Here is a 22,392-nt window from a genome sequence, read left to right on the forward strand (position 1 = left end):
AACTTACTATCTACGCTTTTGCATAAAGAAAATCTTTGTACAAAATCTTTATAAAAATACTAAAATACTAAAGTAAGAACTCAGATGTTAGAAAAAAATTGTTCCAACTTTTCACTAACGTGTCAATTTTAGAATGATTTTAAATACAAGTCATTTTCGACTGTTTGTTTATATTGCTCTATCAGTTACTCCACTGTGCGTGCTGGGAGTAAGAATTAAGTTACTTTTAGCATTTTAAAACGTGACATTCCTCCAAAAATGGATACCAAACGATACTCCCTCGTTTCTAATTTAGTTCTCCGGCTTCAAAGGTGGAATGTGGGTGAAATTAACGAATTAACATCGGTTGATAATCAAAATAATTTGTACCGGCGATCATTTCCGCCAATCCCGTTTTGTCGCGCAGTGGGAAGGGGTAACAGCGAAAGAACACCTTCGCAGCTGTTTACTACTTCTGTCAGTTTTGAGTTTGTGTCCGTCGCGTGTGTCTGCGGCGGCGTTTTTACATGAAATAAACGCTTAAAACATCGCTTAAATAAATGAAAACAGTTGTAAAACAACCGATTTGACGAAAATCAAAGCGGCGTTCTTGCCTTTAGAAAGTTTGACTATACGTTTGACCTGTTCTGTGACTCGGTGCTAAACACATCGTCCATGCCTGATAACTGCAAAGTTTTAATCACCGATTTATCAGCTGTATCTCTAGCCATCATCAAAGTCTTGCATCTTGTGCGATCAGTTTTGTGACCAAATAATGTATTATTGTGCTATCCTCTGTCTCGTGTCTAAGCCATAGCTGTATTGTGACCTCTTGAGAAAATTTGTGGTTTGTCGAAGAGTTTGGGATTGTTTCTGTGAAATAGTTCGACCACAACATTTAGTGGTTCAATTTATCGTTTTATAAAGTGAATTTACAACAGTTTGCTGTAGTATTTTTGTCAAAATATATAACTTTGATACAAATATAAAACCTGTCAAAACTTATTGAGGTAAGTTGTAAAATAAAATATTTATTAATTCAAATGTAGACCGTATATTTATCGTAGCAACTTAAAACTAGAAGAGATATTAATAAGATTTTTTTCAATTTATTATTGTGATTGCATGTACCTATCTGCTTTCGTGTAGACACGAAGAATATACCTACCATTACTCATATAATTTATTCCCGGTAATATTTTTTTATTGTATATCATTGCAAACGACTTTTTTGCTGTTATTTCGTATTTCATTTGAAATTTGACCCGTGTATACTACTTGTTACTTGGTATCTATATAATCCGTACGTACACAGCCACACAAAACAGGTGCGAACTAGTTGCTGAGCTGTCAGTACATTCATGTGCACAAAAAATCCCAAATTTAATTATTATTTTCTGAAACTATACGATGTTATAAACCGAATCAAAAATAATTATTATTTATTTATTGACTTGGCGTTTAATTTGTAGAACTCCATTTTAATTTATGTATTAATTTTAAATCAAACACAGATTTTTTGAGTCTACTAAGTTGTATTTTATTAACAAAAAACACATAAAAAATTATATTGTGACAATTGTTTCGCCTTGTTAGGGCATTATCAAACGAATGTCACAATATAATTTTTTTATGTGTTTTTTGTTAATAAAATACAACTTAGTAGACTCAAAAAATCTGTGTTTGATTTAAAATTAATACATAAATAATTATTAACTGACACACAACACACACACACATTTTTAATCAAGGACTTTGATATTGTATCAAGGACTCTCCAAGATCGCCCTAAAGGTTGCAACTTTTTATACATTGTATTAACCTCTATTTTTTTTAAAGATTTAATGATATAGGCATTGACGATATTTTGCTGAGAAAAAATGTCAAAATTATAAATAATTACAAATAAAATATTGATGTATTTTTTCGTATTTACATTCTTACTTACAATATATCCATTACACAATGGTAAAGTGATTGATCTTGGGCCTCATTGGTTTAAGTGCCGAATGTAATAAAATTAATTAAAATATGCTGTTTTATTTTACATTGATGAAATTTAAGGTGAATTCAATTATGACCTATATAGACATATAGACTAATAAAAATCTATGAGCGGATACCATTACTTTGATCGCTGACCCAGTCGGAAACTCAATCCGGAACGTCACGCACATAAATATTAATACTTACCACTACAGCAAGGGGTGTTTTTAACTTTATTTATGTAAAAATATGGTATATGTATTTCCTCATCGTGTAAAGCCGCCGCGGGCACAACCACTCCTGATTTTGTTTATGGTAATTCAAATGGCGTGCTAAGGTCCTATAATTTTGTGATATATTAATGTTTAACAGTGAAAGTTCTTCCCACGGGAACTTTGGATTTATGTATGTAAATTTGTAAATTACTGGAAAATCAGATAACGTAGCCTGCTAGAGGGTGGAGGGGGTATCTGTTCAAGGGATAAATCCTTTTTAAATTGGCGCGAGACAATTTATTTGCGTACTAAGTACACAATAATAGAATAGACCTTTATTTAATATTGTTACAAAAATTATTACACTTTCATTTGTTAACTAGGTGTAGACTAGACCTTTCCGCTCACAAAATATATTGTTCTAGTAACGCTTTGCCTCTCCAAAATACAGAAGAAATATTTGTGCTTGGAGAGGGAGTAATACTCATTATTTATTTATTGTAGTTAATATAGTATATACTTTTTAATTTTTTTTAAATTTCTGTAATAAAAAAAGCACACTCCTTTCAAGAACGTCATAAATCAAAAATCGACAATTTTCAGTTGTGGAATGCCCAGAAATGTACTATATCCCAACAAAAGAGGCATATTTTTAACTTAATATTTACCCGCTACAGGGCAGAAAGTGTTGTTTTTGCATTTTGAAGAAATGGCATTGTTTAATTATTTTTTTAAATAAACTAGTAATTTTTCAAATGGAGAAAAAACCTTCAGGTTTCACCTAAAAAGATCTGTTGCACAGTAAAAATTTCAATAAGTGGCTTGATATTCATTTTAAATAAATTGTATTATATTTTATAACTTAAAAAACGCTCCTGAAAAATCAGGTTTTTTGAATTATGACGTCCTTGAAAGGAGTGAGTGATATTATCACTTCAGTAATTAAAATTACTTTGCGTCACCTGTTTTTACAATGTAAAATCAATAAAGATTGTTTTCTTAACTCAAAATATTTGCCTGTAAACTACGAGTATATGTCCGCCTCCGTGGTGTAATGGTCAGCTTGCTTAGCTACCGTGCTGGAGGTCCCAGTTTCGATTCCCAGGGGGGGGCGCTGCATCATATAAACGCAATGTTATCTTGATCGTTAACACATGAAGGAAAGGTTATCATCCCTCCGCTTCAGGTCCAGTCCAAGGTAATATTGAATAAAGATTGGAGTGAAAACTCACATATATTTATTTACCTCTCCCCCTGGGTATCGAACCCGGGACATCTAGTACGTTAGCCGAGCCTGCTGACCATTGCACTACGGACCCAGACAATAATAACAATATTGATTAAATGTATATAAATACCATAAGTATATACATTAAATAAAGAAACAAAATGTTTTAATTTTTTAATTTTTTATTTTAGCAACAAAAAAATAGCTTCGATAAAGAAAATAACAAAATAAAACAAAGCAATTCCTTAGAAATAGAGTCAAAAGGTTGTGTTTGAAAATGATGCGGAATGCATCGAAATAGATTTTAAGGTATGGTGGATTTTAACATATTGTATTTACTTACCAAGTAAAACTTAAATGAAAAATCTGAATGTTGAACTAACCGTTAATATATTTAAGTAAAACTTAAAACTTAAGTTTTACCACTTAAACTTAAGTTTTAAACTTAAGTTTTAATTTTTACCAAGTAAAATTTAAATTAAAAATCTGAAAGTTGAACTTAACGATGTCGATGTAGCATTCGTAATTCCAGCTTTGATTAAGCCTACTACTATTAAACAGCTTTTTAATATTTACTTTAATACGTATATCAATGTATAAATACAATAATAAAATAAACTACTGTATTAATTGACTTTTAAAGGTCACGTTAAAGTTCAATGTGTATAACATGAATTATAAAAATTAAAAAAAAAGCTATTTCATATGATGATGAGATTTATAAAAAAAAACCTAATTAATCATTATTAGTTAAGTTATTGACAGAATAATTTTCAGTCGAATTTATCTGATAATCAAAATCGCGGAAGTTGTTTAGCTAACTTAATTTGTTATCTATGAAATTTTTATTCTGACCACGTTTTGTGTGCACTGTATGGAAATGGTAGCACGTACACGAAATTAGATATCTAGTACTAGAACACGTAAAACTGTACACTCTCACGATGTCAATAATATCGTGGGATCTCACGAAATAACGATATTCACTTCTGTCATCATTTGTTCTTAAGGGGATACTAGAGATCTCGTTCGGTGTTCGGCAATGCTAGAACTCACACAACAATTCACGCCCGATTTAAAAAAATATATATATATTTTTTTAGAATTAAAATATGTATATTGAAAACATTTTGATATTTTTTTTAACTCTGCACATTTCAATTACTCTTTTCTTTTAACCTTTCAATAACTCGATTCTTTTCAAAACCATATATGTTATTATTTCAATGAAAAACTATTTTTTTCAAAGCAAAGCATTTTTTTTTAAGAAAAAAAATTAAATACTTAAAATGTTACTTGGATTAAGAGAAAATTATGTTGCGCCTTAACGAATACTGGGCCTTAACTGGTACATATTAGAAATGTCAAACTTACGCAGCTAGTACGAGTACGGGTATGCAATGTAGCCATCGCTGTTATTAACATTTTTCTAATTATTATTCCTTTTTCACAAAGCACCTTCTCCCTGAGCTCCTTCACTTACGGTATCTGTATTCCGTCAAATATATCGAAGATCTGAAACTAAGGGCTAATTACCAGGCCTTTATGCAATTAACGTCGATTCCATATCTAGCTAGGGTAGCTTGGGGGTAAGGTTTGCACAATTGGGTAAGGATAGGAGTTAATAAAGATAGTATAACGATAGTTTAGGTAGTAAAGATGGAATAACGTTTTTAAAAATTGGAAAACATGAAATTTACAAAGGCAGACTTTGGCGGCAAATCGGTGCATTTAATATTATTTTTGACATCTCACCAAAGATGAAGAAGAATATGGAAGACTGGGCATTTACGGGGCTGACAACCGCCATAGGCTGGTTTAAGTGATCACTTTACACACTTGTAACATTTAGCAATTCTACCCATTATTGACAACTACACTACTCAAATTCTTAGAAGTTCTACATATATATATGAACCAATTTTGAAACATTGTTCTTGAATCACTAGAACTTCACTAGAGACAACTATTGGTGAGATGAGAAGAAGCTTTTTATTTAGCAGAAACTCTTTTATTAGTATGTGAGGTCCGAATCGGTGCATTTAAATTTGCGGAAGTTTTGACTAAAAAAGAATAATTCTTTGAAGGATTTTACGTTTCAAATTTTATGTGAAGGTTAAATATGAATAGTTTACTATTTAATTTACAGTCACCCTGCTCTTTGTCAGTCAAATAGAGCAAAAAACAGCCCAATATTGTACAGAAATGAAGATTTATTGATCGCTAATCCTTTGACAAAAGCACCGTGTGAAATATATCACACCTTTCGCGGCAAAACGTAAAATACATCCTTTCGAATTTGATATTTCTCAGAAATGGTTTATTACCAGTTTCTGGGGAGGATCGAAAAGTTAAATGGGCCATTAACCTGAGCTGAGCTTAAAGCACAATAAAACAGGTGTGCAAAAGCGCCTGGAACTATTCAGTAACATAAAAATATGGCGATTATGTATATTATATACTTTATTTATTTATTGAACGTGGACGACCAAAAAAGACTTGGCACGATCAGATCAATCAGAACTTAAAATCTGGCGGTGTCAAAAGTCTGCGTAATCGGAGGGCATGTATGACTAGATGTATGGATGTGAAGGAGGCGAGGAGTGTATGTCAGGACAGAAGAGTGTGGCGTTCCATCCTCTCTGCCTACCCCTGCGGGGAAACGGCGTGATGGTAGTAGTAGTTATTTATTTATTTATTTATTTCAAAACATATTACATACATAAATCATATATATACATATAATATTCCCGATGAGTAATTTCAATTTTTCATTTTGGGACATGGGATTAAGGTTATCAAGACTGGAACACAAATAATAAAGTAACATAAAATATATTTTTTTAAATAACCAAAACTATTACTTATACATAGCAAAATATAAAAACAATAAACAGGTATAATAAATAGGCACAAGAAGCATATTTAAAAGAAATAAATGAGAAAACACAAGGTAAGAAGCATATTTAAAATAAACAAATGAGAAAATATAAAAAACGAGAAAGTACAACAAATGACATCTTAACTTAGATGAAGAAAAATATGGAAGTCTGGACATTTTCAGGGCCTACGACCGTCATAGGCTTAGTTAAGTGATCACTTTTCACACGTGGAATATTTACTTTATAATCTAGGATTCAGACTTTTACATTTACTTTATAATCCAGGATACCTCACATACAAATGGAAAGAGTCTGCTTAATAAAAGCTTTTCTCATCCCACAATAGATGTTTGATCAATTTATCTAGAAGTTTCAAGAATTTGCGTAGTGTGGTTGTAATCATAAGTATGTAGTATTGGTGAATGTTACACATATGTATCCTGATCTGAAATCTTTCTATCCTGAACCATATATTTCATTTTAACCCAAACTACGCTTTCCTTATCCTGCGAAGTACTTTTAGCTTGTCAATAATAGAAAAAGAAGAGAATTGAGTAATCATGATTGTCATCCCATTTTCAGTAATTCAGTTGAGCTGTGAAATACATAAAAAATATTTTAGATTTATACTTTTATACTAATTTTCGTTGACCAATCAACAATAATTTTTTGGTTCAAAATTTTCCACTTTGTAAGTCCTCACTATTCGTAATATAACTTGTGAGTACCTACATGAATCAAACATATCACTTATTTGAATAATTCGCGGGAGAATGCGTTGTTTGCGTAATTTAGTCGTACTAATATGAAATAAATCTCCATAAATACGAAATATAATAATGTTATTGTATGTAAATGGCCACTATTCTGGGTACTTCCGTACTGTGACCTGTTTCAACCATTATAAACCATGACCATGCCGTTTTTACCCCCGAAAGTGAACAATACTAGTAAGGTAAACTGGGGTGAATAAAGCAACATCTTTATTTAAAGAGAATATTTCGTTTTACTTGGCACTTGTTAATGAAAACCTCGTATATGTAAAAACTTTTAAAATTAAATTAAAAAATTAAAAAAATTAACATATCACTCACTCCTTTGAACAACGTCATATAATAAAAATCGTAAATTTTCAGTTGTGCATGTTTTCGGAATGCCTAGACAATGAACTGTATCCCAGCAAAAGCGGCATATGTTTATCTTAATATTTACCCGCTACAGGGCAGAAAGTGTTGTTTTTGTATTTTGAAGAAAAGGTGTTGTTAAATAATTTTTCTAAATATACTAAATATTTTTAAAATGGAGAAAAAACAGTTTTTGCCTAAAGACATCTGTTGCACAATAAAAAGTTCAATAAGTGGCTTGATATTTATTTTAATACATTTTATTTTATTTTTAAACTTTCTCTTTCGTTATTTTTTTCATGTAGTAAGCGTTTTTTCTTCTTCAATGATTTAAACACGAATCGTCGCATAGTTTAATGTTGATATCATTTAAGTAAAACGTGAGTGACTATTTTTATAAAATTGATAAACTACAATAGTTTTAAAAAATCATGTATTTTCGCCACAATTGAAATACGCGTTATGTCTACGATGACTCTTATTCTATCTGTACTACAAATGTGCTGCTTTTTATTTCATCTTTTTCTTCTTCTAACCCTCAGTCGCAACCAATGATGCATAGGGCACTGCATCGTATTGACGCAATGTTATCTTGATCGTTACTTACATTAAGGCAGGGTTATTTCTCCTGCGCTTTGGAGATCAGTCCAGGGTAATATCAAATAAATAAAATAAAAAATATAAAAAATATTTTCGTCCCCCCCTGGGAATCGAACCTGGAATCTCCATCACGGGTGGCTAAACACGCTAACCATTTCACCACGAAGGCGGACAGACCTTATAATTTATACTGTAAGTATAAGTGTCACTTCTTGTTTGATAAAAAAAGATTAATAATCTCATTGTATGTGTATATTTTTGTTATATGTACATATGAAACCTTTCTTGGCAAAACATTGTAAACACCAGCAAGTAAATATCGCTTTGTGTTTTTTTTTATATGAAAATGCGCGTGATCTCAAAAATCATGCACTTTAGACTGTCCTCGGACTGTGTACGATTTTTCCAGATCATGCAAATATTTATTTTGAACAGATTTACTAAAACAAATCAATCTTTACCAAACTGGCGTTCATGACGTTTTGCCGGGAAATTTTTTATTCTCGATTAATCATTTCAAATACCCGAAGCTCGGTTAATCGAGAATTCGCTGTGCATAGTATGTTTATATATTTACGCGGCTGACTATACTGTCATGTTATGGTATTCTTAAAGTGGATGGTAGTAAGTTGAGTCTAGCGGTTGGCAAAATGTGACTCGGGAGCCACATGAGGCTCTTTGACCTTTTAGATGCCCAGCCCAAATATTCGCGGGAATGCTCTACGACTCCACGCATTCAGTATTTTTGGAGCATGAATCTTATAAAAGAAAACTGTGAAATCGTCTTATTGTTGAGAACCTGGAAACATACTTAAAATAACGACATACAAACCTGACTTGATCATACTTTCAAAGGAGATGCGAGGACACTATTTGTACTTATGAATACGTTACTTCTGAAAGATTATTCATGAATGAATAAGATCCTTATTAACACATTTCGGACGGGTGTTTTCAACGTCAGCAGACCGCTGGCGACGTGATTTTATAATTGTGTGCATATAGTTTAGACCTAAATAAAGAGATTGGTACATAATATAAATATTTTTAAAAATCTTTGACTTTGAAAGGAGGCCGGCGAAAAGATAAAATACCCTTCCCGTCCTTAAAGCATCAATCGACCGAACGGGTAAAAATACCTTCCCCGCCCTAGGTGTGAAATCAAGTTTTATTGAGTACCCGTAATTTAATAAGGGTCTTAAATTATAATTAAGGTGTTCTAGAATTGCAAACAGATTTGACTCTCAAGAAAATTTTGAATCGTTTTAATGTTCATAGGCTCTTTGGCTAACATGTTTGCCGACCACTGGTCCAGCGTATACTAGGCGTCATCGCACGTGTCGCTACTTTTATTTTCGATTCAGGAGTATTCTTCCATCTTGTCGAGCGGGCCGTGGAGCACGAAGACGTCTCGTCTTCCACTCCGTTCAGCTAAATCCCGCGTATTATTATTGTACTTGAAATGAATGAACTCTCGAGGTTGACGTTATTATCTGGCGATCAGCCAAGCATTATTTTTAAGCTTTCCCTCTGTGCGTCGCGCGCGGCGGCACAGAACTCTCGTCTTCACACTTCGATATCCGTGATCCACAAAAACCTAGTATGTTCCAAATAACCGTTTCGAATTGGTTTTATTAATTGATTCGGTAGTCACTTTGTGGTATCCATTTTTAATTTAAGTCTTATTTAGTAAATACCATTAATTCGTAAAATGTATTGTTTCAAAGCATTCCATATCCCAAATTCATTTTATATTCTTAATCCCCAAAATTTCATTTGTATCCAGTAAGCTAACCTAACGTTTCGCGGCTAACCAAACCAAAAACCACGAAATTAAGATAGTGTAAAACTGATATTTTAAAATTAAGTTTGTTCTATTCATCTTAGATTTTTTTTTACATTTATCATTTGAAATTCAAGTTGAAAAGAATATTTTATATAAAACATCACCAAAAGTTAACATATCAATTCTGGATTCAGCCACTTTTCATACGAAGATAGATTTACACGGACAATTATAATTTCTTTAGATACTTATAAAATAAATCTCACATCAAAAATATACTTAAATATCAAATAACAAATAAGTCAAATAAAGAAGAAAAAAAACTACATATTTTTATGTTTTGTGAGTTAAGAAAAAAGGTTTTAGCTCTTTATCAGGTAATACATACTACACATTAAGATGTTTGATTAATTAAGGAAAAATTAATATATATTTCGGTATCGCGCTGTCTGTACTTGCAACTTTAGTTTTAGCATGTCAATTTTCAATATAAAGTAATTAATACACTTTCTTGTTTTTTTTTTGTCGGTGCTTTTTCGGAATTGTAGATATAAAATGTGCGTTAGTTACGGGGTTATTCCGAGCAAGGACTCAATTATTTATGGCTTCCTCTCATTAGCTTGTCTGTGGTCTGTTTTCGCTGAGAAAATTCTCCATTATAACTGTTTTTTGTTAACGTAACCGTTCCTCGGTGTAAACTCTAGAAGCATCTCAAGGTTACCGCAATGGTTTATGCCGTGAATAATTTTTGATTCGTACTTCGACTTTTTTTTGAGTTTTTGATCAGATACACCTTGATTGTGCGATCTACAACAATAATGAACTATTAATTGAATAACTGTTTATCGAGTAATCTTAAATGAGTACCGAAAATATAAGCCAAACCAGTGATTCTCAACGTGGCCAGTATCGCCCCCTTGCAGGCGATTCAAGTTGCTTGGGGTGGCGATCGATTGTAAAAAGATGTTTAGAAGACGATTAAATATAATTTTGTACGATAGGCATTATTTTTGCGCTTAATGTATTATAAATAATCGAAAATCCACTAAAATCTTTATCTTCTTCTTCTTCCTCTTTATTAAGGACTATGTCCTGTCATTCTCCGGTCCGCTCCTAGGAGGTGGAAGACCAGCTATCTCTCCAAAGTTTAGGTGGTCTTCCTGGGGGTTTGATTCCGCTTTTGCTGCTGCCTTAAGTCTTTAAATCTTTATATTACCAAATATTGTATTTAAATTCTTCTTTATGGCTCCATCCCAACTTATCGTCTTTGTCGACTGTAAGGATCAGCTCTCGTCATCCTCAGGGTGTAGGTCCTTCTATCGTTTACAACATAACCTAGGTCATGTATTCGAATCATGTTATCTTTCTGTAGAATCCATGAATTTTTTGGTCTTCCTCTAGACCCTTGGTCGTCAAACTGCGGCCCGCGGCAGATATTTGTGCGGCCCGCGATATAGCAAACAATTTTAGTAGACAATAATGAATAATGATTACCAAAACCGATTTAGCGTGCAAAGTAAACTAAATAAAAGTACTTACGCGGGACGGGAATTTGGGAATAAGAAGAGCAAGTGTGCGGGTAGCTACGGCGACCCCGCAGGTAATAGCATAATTCAGGGAATAGCATCAAGTGGCCACTTAAACCAGCTAATGTTGTGTGTAGGTGTTGGCTAGGAGTATGTATAGGAGCTTCGAGCTGGAACCTAGCATGTAACAGTCGGCTATCGTACATAATACCCAATTCATAAGTGTGCGGCCCGCAGTGATACCTCACATTGTCCCATGTGGCCCTTGACCAGAAAAGTGTGACGACCGCTGCTCTAGACGTCTTTCGAGGAAGATCTATGGCGATCGCCTGGTTTACAATATGTTCAGGTTCTCTACGTCCTATGTGCCCATACCACCTCAACTGCCTTTCCTCTACCTTAGTATTGATGTCAGTTACACCCAGGCGACCACGAATGCGCGAATTCTTCATTTAGTCTCTGAGGAACACTCCAGCTGACCATCTAAGCATTCGCATTTCACCAGTTCCAAAAATTGTGTTTAACATCCGAAATAAATGATTGATTCTAGTATTACAACTCCCCTATTTTTGTATCAAATAACGTGTGCTTTATGAAAACTAAGCTGTATCAGGTATTATTAAAATTATATATTTATGTTAAAACACTAAATATCTACTTCTTTGACAATTATTTTGGAGTAGGTACTTAAAGTAATACAATATAGTGCAAAGTGCAATGGATCAAAAAATGTTGAGTGATGAAAAAAAATATATTGTAAACTATAAAGTTTTAAATGGACGATTATTTTTTAAGAAAATAGTTCACTCACATTTAAAAATGATTTTAGCCTCAATTATCATTTTTAGATTTTATGGAATAAAACAACAACTCGGCTGTCCAAATTTAAAACACAGTAAGGGACATTTTTTGTTGTAGGTTTTTTTTGCATTTTTGGACTAAGTAGAGTCTACTTAGTCCATAAATGCAAAAAAAACCTACTTCAAAAAAATGTCCCTTACTGTGTTTTAAATTTGGACAGCCGAACTACTTATGTGGTTTTTTCCACATGAATTTTATTTGACCAGCAACTGGGCTTCGTCGTAACCTTCTGATGATGTCGGTTAAGACAAAAATTCACGTGGAAAACACTACGTTGTTGTTATTTTATTCTATAAAATGCAGTTCCACCAAAAAATGTCAGTTCAAAACTTAAATCAAAATTTTAGGTTTTATAAAATGTAATTTTCGTTTTCGTATTCTTCGTTATCGTATTTAAACCATAATTAATTCATCGTCTTGTAAAATGAATTTTGCGAATAATAATGTTTTTAGGGTTGTACACAATTCCTTGGTGGAGATTTCCCGAGGGTTTCAGATATTCCATGCAAATATTGAACTAGATATAATTGAAGTAATTCAGTTGTTCTTGCTTAATATTCCCTCCAACGCTAAAGGCAATATTATTTCAATCGAGGGGCATCCGATGTTTGCACTTCTCAAACATTTTTTCCTGTAACTTGGTATTATCCTTCACAGAGTAAAGAGATGTTCTTCAAAGTAAATTCAGAAACAAGGATCAAGTATTTTATGCAAACATTATCAAATTTTGTTATGGGATAATTCTGTGGGATCTGCTGTTATTGTTAAATGATTGAATCAATCCCTGGTGATTGTTTGATTTTGTTGAATAAACATTTCTTTAAAAGTTTAGACTGATGATAACAAAATTAAATTAATTAACGTTGGATGTTGAAACCAAATTATCGAAACTTTGTTTCGACACTGATTTAGGAAATTATTATTAGAATAAGTTTAATTTATTAAAATTTATATGTTGCATATTGCAATTTGATCATATCTCAAAGAGAGTATTTCATTTTTCTATGTGTTAAGCTTTTAACGGGCTATTTCGTTTAAACACCCTCTTCAAAATTTAAAAAGCATTATTATTGTACCGTGAAAAAATAGTTTTCTAATAAAGCTCATATTTTCTAACTTTAAAATGACAACCACACAATAATACTAATGGGTTGTACTCGTATTAGGGCTAGAATAAAAATTATAATCAACGAATTAAATTGCCACCCCTCTGCATGAGTAGGCAGAGATAAAAGAACGCCACACCATTCTGTATTTGCAAACATTCTTCGCCTCTTCCACATTCATCTCCTACCATACCCGCCAATTATTTCGACTCCTGACCCGGTCGCTTTCAAGTGTTTGACATACCTGATCATGCCAAGTTTTCCTCTGTTTCTGTTTCAAACTACATTCGCCTCATTGATTTGTTTTACCGTTCTTTCTTCACTCATTCGTTCCACATGTCCAAGCCACCTCAATACACCTTTCTTAATTTAATCGATAATACTTATCATATCTTTACAGTTATAAATAAGGATGGTTTCTACAATAGTATGTTATTTTTGTGTTTTTTTATTACATAGTGAAAATAATTAAAATGCCATATTAAAACACCAGAAAAAAATCATCTTCACGTTTCTTAACTCGCAAAACAAGATAATAACCATAATACGGCTATAAATGATGTAATAAACTACCAGTAAACCTTAAATTAGAATCAACACAAAAATTCAAATACACTCTTTAATAATTTATCGCAATTAATAAATTTTTCATGGTCGAGTAAGACCCATTAGATTTTTTTATAACGTAGAAGTATTGTATGATTACGCATATATTTTTCCTTTTTTCATAAGCGATTCCTTTGCGTAATAGTCTAATAACGTAAAATTGTAAATTATAGCCTATATCTGTTTAAGATGTTTTGATATCCATAAATTAATATTTGAATTCTGTGCTGACTGGAAATAAGAATACTTTTATCAGTCGCCACCGTAGTATTTTGATAAATGCGTTTAAATGTACTCTCTACCCAGACTTTTTTTATTATTAAAATAACCCTTTATTAGGCCTTAAGAGTACGACCGATCGTCCTGAAACCTAGATAATCTCTCCCTATTGACTAAATAGTGACTCGTAATTCCGAAAGCGACTAAAAAACTGAAAGCTGAAACAATTTCTATCAAAAATCCATCTAAAAAATATGGATGTTAAAAAATCTATATATCCTTGGAAAAAAAAGTTTATCAAAATCTCCCCTCGATCCTTAAAAAATACTCTTTTAATAAAAAAATTTTTTTTTAAGAAGACTTTGGGTACCATTGATTAATCAAAATGTACCGATTGGAGTCCCGAAATAATATGGCCACCTTATTCATATATACAATACATACATATGGTATGTAATTTCGGAGATCGCGAGTCGAGATTTCGAAGATCGAGGCATCGTTATTCTGAGGATCGTAACTCGGGTGTGTGTACGTTTATTCACTGAATTAAGTTCGTCATCATTCAGTGGCACTACTCCAATTATAGGTTTGCTTGCAGCTCACGATTCATACAACATTTTGGCAATGTTCCAAATTGGACGAGCTTGTTGTGGCCACTTCAAAGGTATTATTGCTTTGATACAAAACAGCGACCCCTGACAGTGCTTTGGCCTACTGTTGCCGGCGTGTAACTGCACCGCAGTACCTACTTGAATGTCCAATAATACTTCAGATCGATTGCACGCAAAGTTATACATGAAATAAATAATAATTACCTCTTCACTAATTTGAAGTGCGAATTAATACCTTAACCTTTTTGTGTTATTTTTTGACATCTCAACATAGATGAAGAAGAATATGGAAGTCTGGGCATTTACGGGGCTTACGACCGTCATAGGCTGGTTTAAGTGATAACTTTACACTAGTGCAACATTCACCAATTCTGCCCATGATTGACTACCACACTACCCAAATTCTTGAAACTTCTATTTATATAGTTCAAATTCGAAACATAGTACTTGGATCACTAGAATTGCACTAGAGACATCTATGGTGAGATGAATATTTTTTTTCATCCATGCTGAAATGTCAAAAAATAACATGAAAAAATAACTTCTTATTGGAGATAATCTACATTTGTGACGAAGTATTTAGACACAATCAAAATGTAAATTGAATCAATACCTTTTTGTGTTATTTTTTGATATCTCAACAGAGACGAAGAATAATGCGGAAGTTTGGGCATTTACGGAGCTTACGACCGTCATAGGCTGGTTTAAGTGATAACTTTACACTAGTGCAACACCCACCAATTATACCCATGATTGACAACCACACTTGTCAAATTCTTGGAACTCCTATATATATTTATATATATATATAATATATATATATATATATATATATATATATATATATATATATATATATATATATATATATATATATATATATAAATATATATATATATATATATATATATATATATATATATATATATATATATATATATATATATATATATATATATTTATATATATATTTATATATATATATATATATATATATATATATATATATATATATATATATATATATATATATATATATATATATATATATATATATATATATATATATATATATATATATATATATATATATATATATATATATATATATATATATATATATATATATATATATATATATATATATATATATATATATATATATATATATATATATATATATATATATATATATATATATATATATATATATATATATATATATATATATATATATATATATATATATATATATATATATATATATATATATATATATATATATATATATATATATATATATATATATATATATATATATATATATATATATATATATATATATATATATAAATATATATATATATAAATATATATATATATATATATATATATATAGTTCGAATTCAAAACATAGTGCTTGGATCACTAGAATTACACTAGAAACATCTATGGTGATGTAAAAAATAACATTAAAAAAACTTCTTATTGGAGATAATCTAGTTTTTTGACCAAGTATTTAGACATTCTCAAAATGTAAATAACGTCTTCACTAATTTGAAGTGCGAACCAATCAATACCTTAACCTTCTTCTGAGCCAATTTTTTTATGTATGACTTGTTAGTTTTACGAGTGAAGGTTTACATTCCTAGCAGCGGTGACGGCACGTGGCTGACGCTTCCGTCTATTTAAGAATTAGGTTCGTTATTTCTTCTATGAATTACCGTATTAAAAAATGAACCAATAAACTGCAAATTAATTTCTTGAAACTTTTCATTTATATTTCAATATTTTAGAATATAAGATAATATTTCAAAGGGTTTTTTTTAAAAAAAAAGCAATGTCTCAGTATTTTTATACGCTGGATTTTTAAAAAAGTCAAGTGATCATAGGATATTTGCTTTGGGTTATTTAAAATTATTATGTTAACTCGTTCACAATCATGTGGTTTAAATACTTTATAAAATACGTGTATGAAAAATGCAAACACTGTGAATAGGCATGTCACAACTAGGGAATACAATCTTGGGATCCCGGAGTTTTTTTTATCACATTTTGTCACATTGTTCTCTAGTTTTTAATTTTTCTTTATTTAATACAAGAACTCTTGCTTTTTTATTAAATTCATTTTATAAGTTACTAAATAATTTTAAATAAAATTTAAAAAAATGGTCAGTAATCTTTTTGCTCAATCCGTACCCTTCGAGTTTTTATAATCCCGTAATCTCGAATTCGTAAAATTACTTTGAAACTGTTCCCCTTAGTCACAACATAAAAATAAAGTCAATGTACTGTATAATATACGCATAGCTTGTGAATAATTTTAAAACAATGTAAGAAAAAGCATTGGTTTTAAAACTCCAAAGGCAAAAAATAACAACAATTTGTTTCGCTTATTAAATTGACAGAGTTCATATATAATCCAATCGTGTGGAGTTTTCAAATTTTCATAATAAATATCTGCTTACGTTAGTTTTTAGTCACGTAATGACATTTTTTCAAAGATACTCTTTTGAACATTTACCTTTGAGATTTCCGCATTATGGCGATGATTGACTGAAGACTGGGGATTATGGCGACTTAAAATTCTGACAGCCAAAGATATCAAAGCAGAACTAAAAGACTTGACATTTGCAACGGACTGACCAAAATGACACCTCTCTGATCTTCAAACCAAGTAAGCTATGTTCAAAAAAATCATCACTGATGGAATTCTTTAAAAATCTTTAGTCTTTCTAAAAACAAATAAGAAATAATATCATAAATTACTTTAAAACAAGTCAAATTAACCAGTTAAATATTTGTAGTATGTTTGTGAGAGATGATACTTTCGGCCAGTTGTCGGCAATCTCTTGGAACAAAAGAGCCAAACGTGAGTAGCAAAACAGTTTAAAAAAATGGAGAGCCTTTTTTAAATTAACAATAATTTAAGTGATCGAAAATCGAAAAATAGTTCGACGTCATATAGGTCTAAAATATTATTTTTACACTCCTTGAAATTGATTGCACGGAAATCTGGCATCACTGACCCCAGTATTAATACTGTCAAACGAGAATTGTTATAGTCCGCCATGAATAAGCATACCAGTAAATGCATTTTTATGAATTTTTTGTATATCATTTACGTATATTGACTTTCCGATCATGAAAATGGTTGTCTAAAGTATAAATAAATATGTTTGCTATCAAAATAGCATTTTTATTGGCATATTGAACATGAAAGTGATTTGAACCTAGTGTGGTTTTTCAAATGTCATTTTCTTTTCATTATTTACATTTTTATAAGATAAAGGTTTTATGAGAGGTCATATGTGCTTAAACGGCACCATACCTCCTTACCCTGAACTAAAAAGGAATATAAATAGAAGAATAATAAAAAATCTAAATTTCTGTAAAAATGTCATTTTGAATTTCTCAAAGAAAGAGCCACTCAAATTCGTTAAAGAGCCATATGTGGCTCGCGAGCCACACGTTGCCGACCCCTACTTTAGGCGAATGTGTGAACACGATATGTAGGTATAGCGATTATGAGAGGCTAGTATTATGCAAGTCGGTATGAGCCATTCTACATTCTAGCACTGAAGTGCCACGAGCCACGAGTAGGCAACATAGGAGAGTCTTAATAACACTCGTAAACCTATTGTTATATTGACACAGCCCTATTCACGTTACATCCCGCGATTGTTGCCGCTCCCTGTATCTGTGGCTGGTACTCATGTAATCATATTCGTTATCATTTGTTTTATTTGGCCCCGCCTCTTTACTAAACATTAACATCCAAATAGTGGCAGTTTCCAGTCCATCTTATTCTAAATAAAATAAACATGTTTGTCAAGAAATATGGTGGGACCATTTCGAAAATCAGTTTTATCGTCCTAAAAGAACCCACAACGAGTTTACGCGGTCTGACTCTGCAAAAGTAATGTTTCATACGACATGAAAGGTTTGTTTAAAAATTAAATTTAAACTTAAATTTACAGACTACATTTTTCCGAATTTACTCGCAAACGAGTGGAGACTTATAAAAAAATACTCGTAGAACCTTTTTTTTGGCAGTCACGCAGTGGAAAGTTGTCTGCCACTGTCAAGTATTATTTTTATTTAACAAGAAAATAAACATAAAAAAGTATACTTAATGATAAAAATTAATCAAAAAAACAGTTTTAATGCGTTCAGCATTGCAATAACAAAGCACTTGAAAAAATAAAACAAAAACATTCGAGTATTAGCGGTCATTAAAAATGGTTAATTTACAGGATAATAAAAAAAAATATCTGTAGTTTGTGACATGTATCTCTCAATTTAGGATGATTTGCCAAAAAAATGCGTTTATGTATATAAATTTAGAGATTATGACCGCAATTCTATAATTAGTATACGAAAGAATGGTGGATATTTGGATGGGAGTTGAATTCCTGCAGAGTACATAAAAAATAAGAAAAAAATATCAACTGCAATATCCGACCTCCTATCAATATGAAATATCAGTCACGGTGAAGATAATGCTTTTCATATCGGCCTATAAGGGTCAGTAGAAATGATTCGTGATCCATCTTAAAAGTGAAAGCGTGATTTGTTTCGATTAAAAATAATAACATAACCTATTTCTTTAAAGGTAAATTACCATAATATGATGCTCTGGCGTGCAAATGTAGGATGGGAAATCGTTCACATCGGTGAATTTCAAACTCGCCTATGTCCCACATCGCCAATTTGGAAGAAAAGGAACACAAATTAATATAATAATATGTTCAGCGATGGGTTAGACTCAATTTTTCGGAAATTATTGTGAATTTTTGTTTGGTGAATTTCCTATGATACAATTAATATATTTTTAAATACTTTTGGTAGATCACGTAATACCGTCATACATATAGTTAACAAAAGGTATACAAGCCAAAATCTTAAATAAAAAAGGAAAAATTTCAAAGTATTATACAGTAGTCTTCCAGATAGCCCAAGCATGTTTAATATTGTATATTAATTTTTTGTCTAAACTCTCAATTGTCGGCCTAGTTTTTTTGCTGAAAAAATGTTCTAAATGGACTTGTCCGAGTTTGATAGTTACCGCCACGTTTTGATTCAGGCACAATATAGAATACAGATCGTGAGGAGGAATCTCGCCTCTGAGGCCATGAAAGGTTATTCCATTAAGGCCATTTCCGATTCGTGCAATCATTCGAATGCACTCCGTGCATACAATCTCATAACACTTGCCAACCGTGTCAAGTACCTACCAATAACTGAAACGATACCACTTTACAAAAAACAAAAAATACGGTTTTTTGATCTTATGGTTTCGTTGCAGTTTTTTTAGAATGGGAACTGAACTGACTGATCGAAGGACGCTTAAATTTTTTAAGCTGAAAAATAAAATAACTGCTTCAATTATATTTTCAATTACTAGTGAAACGCCTTTTCTTACCTAGTAATTAATTGATCGGAGAAACAAATGATGTTTTCTTTTAGAAGTTTTTGTTTTATGTTTCCATATATAATTATATATATATATATATATATATATATATATATATATATATATATATATATATATATATATATATATATATATATATATATATATATATATATATATATATATATATATATATATATATATATATTATATATATATATATATATATATATATATATATATATATATATATATATATATATATATATATTTATATATATATATACATATATATATTTATATATATATATATACATATATATATATATATATATATATACATATATATATATATATATATATATATATATATATATATATATATATATATTATATATATATATATATATATATATATACATATATATATATATACATATATATATATATATATATATATATATATATATATATATATATATATATATATATATATATATATATATATATATATATATATATATATATATATATATATATATATATATATATAAATATATATATATATATATATATATATATATATATATATATATATACATATATATATATATATATATACATATAGATATATATATATATATATATATATATATATATATATATATATTTATATATATATATATATATATATATATATATATATATATATATATATATATATATATATATATATATATATATATCGCGAGGTATATATCCATCGCGGGTAATAAATGGGTCGAAAAAGCTCAAAATCGAGAGGTTTGGAAGTCGTCAGAAGAGGCCTACATCCAGCAGTGGAAAGACAGATTGTACATTTAATATATTATAAATACATACTTATGTACGTGCAAAAACGTACTTTATAAATTGATATCACTCATTATATTATGCGAATGTAGGTTCCCATATTGTTTTTAGAAAGTAATAATGGTAACATGGTAACTGCACAAGTTACCAAGTCAATTTTACCTTTCGACACTTTGCTTTTCTTATATTTTCACTTTCGAGAAGATGCGTTTCCTAAAGCTCTTAAATTTTAATAAGATTCCGTCCATTTATGTACGAGATTTAATATGGCAATCCAAACACAATGGCACTTCACTTTTATATACAATATATCTCTTCACATTTCAAACGCAGCCACATCCACGAATCCAAAAAAAATTACAACTATATAAATAGAAGTTTCAAGAATTTAAGTAGTGTGGTTGTAAATCGTGGTTAGAATTGGTGAATGTAATATGTGTGTAAAGTGATCACTTAAAGCAGCCTATGACGGTCGTAAGCCCCGTAAATGCCCAAACGTCCATATTCTTCGTCTATGTTAAAATGTCAAAAAACAATATGAAAAATAACTTCTATAAATGAAGATAATCCAGATTTGTGAACAAGTTTTTGGACACACTCAAAATCTTTTGATTTATATTATTATCAAATATTTAAAAAATAAATTAAACTATCCAACAATTCGTGTCGATAAATGCCTCTTAGTTCATTTTCCTATTGGAATGATTGATTTAATTTTTCATGTCTGTAAATTGCGTTTTTTAAAAACGTAATATTATGGTAATTGAATAATAAATCATGTCGAAGTGATCGATTAAAAGTAAATAATTTGTGCGGTGAGATATTGCGTGCAATGTGTAGTCTGGATCCTTAAAACGAATTTGGTAGCCGTATCCTCGAGGCAACTTCCCATACATCCGCTACTGTCTGCGTCTTAAGAGGAGAGAATCCGAATGCACGAAACAGAAACTTCATGTACAGAAAATAAAAAGTACATTGGCGGGCTTATTGCTAAAAAGCAATATCTTCCAACCGACCAAAGACGGACTAGTGATATTGATCAAACACATTATGTTATTAAAAAAGAGGCATATGTTTAGCACTGGGAAAACAAATTAGATGGATTATTCTGTAAAATTTGTATTAAAAAACCTATCCGTATAAAGTCCGTCTCCCTAGCGTAATGGTCAGCACGGTCAGCTAACGTTCTGAAGGTCCTGGGTTCGATTCCCAGGGGGAAGTCAAATAAATACAAGTAATTTTTTCACTCTAATATTTATTCAATATCACCCTGGACTGGTACCTGAAGCGGAAGGCTAATCACCTTTCCTTCATTTGTTAACGATCAAGGTAACACTGGGTTTATATGATGCAGTGCCCTATGCGCCACTGGGATGCGGATGAGGGTTTCAAGAT

General features: G+C 30.8%; 1 protein-coding gene across 1 annotated transcript in view; it reads left to right on the forward strand.

Moving 5' to 3' along the window:
* Nucleotides 1-431: 431 nt before the first annotated feature.
* Nucleotides 432-22,392, forward strand: part of LOC148301211 (uncharacterized) — a 188,214-nt gene continuing 166,253 nt past the window's right edge. Inside the window, exon 1 of the mRNA XM_088273541.1 lies at nt 432-989. The gene's annotated coding sequence lies outside the window, so the exon portion shown is untranslated. The remainder of the gene's footprint in view (nt 990-22,392) is intronic.

Source organism: Brachycentrus maculatus, unplaced genomic scaffold (assembly GCF_059751285.1).
Source record: "Brachycentrus maculatus isolate JH-2025_06_01 unplaced genomic scaffold, ASM5975128v1 h1tg000589l, whole genome shotgun sequence".
NCBI classification, from domain to species: Eukaryota; Metazoa; Arthropoda; class Insecta; order Trichoptera; family Brachycentridae; genus Brachycentrus; species Brachycentrus maculatus.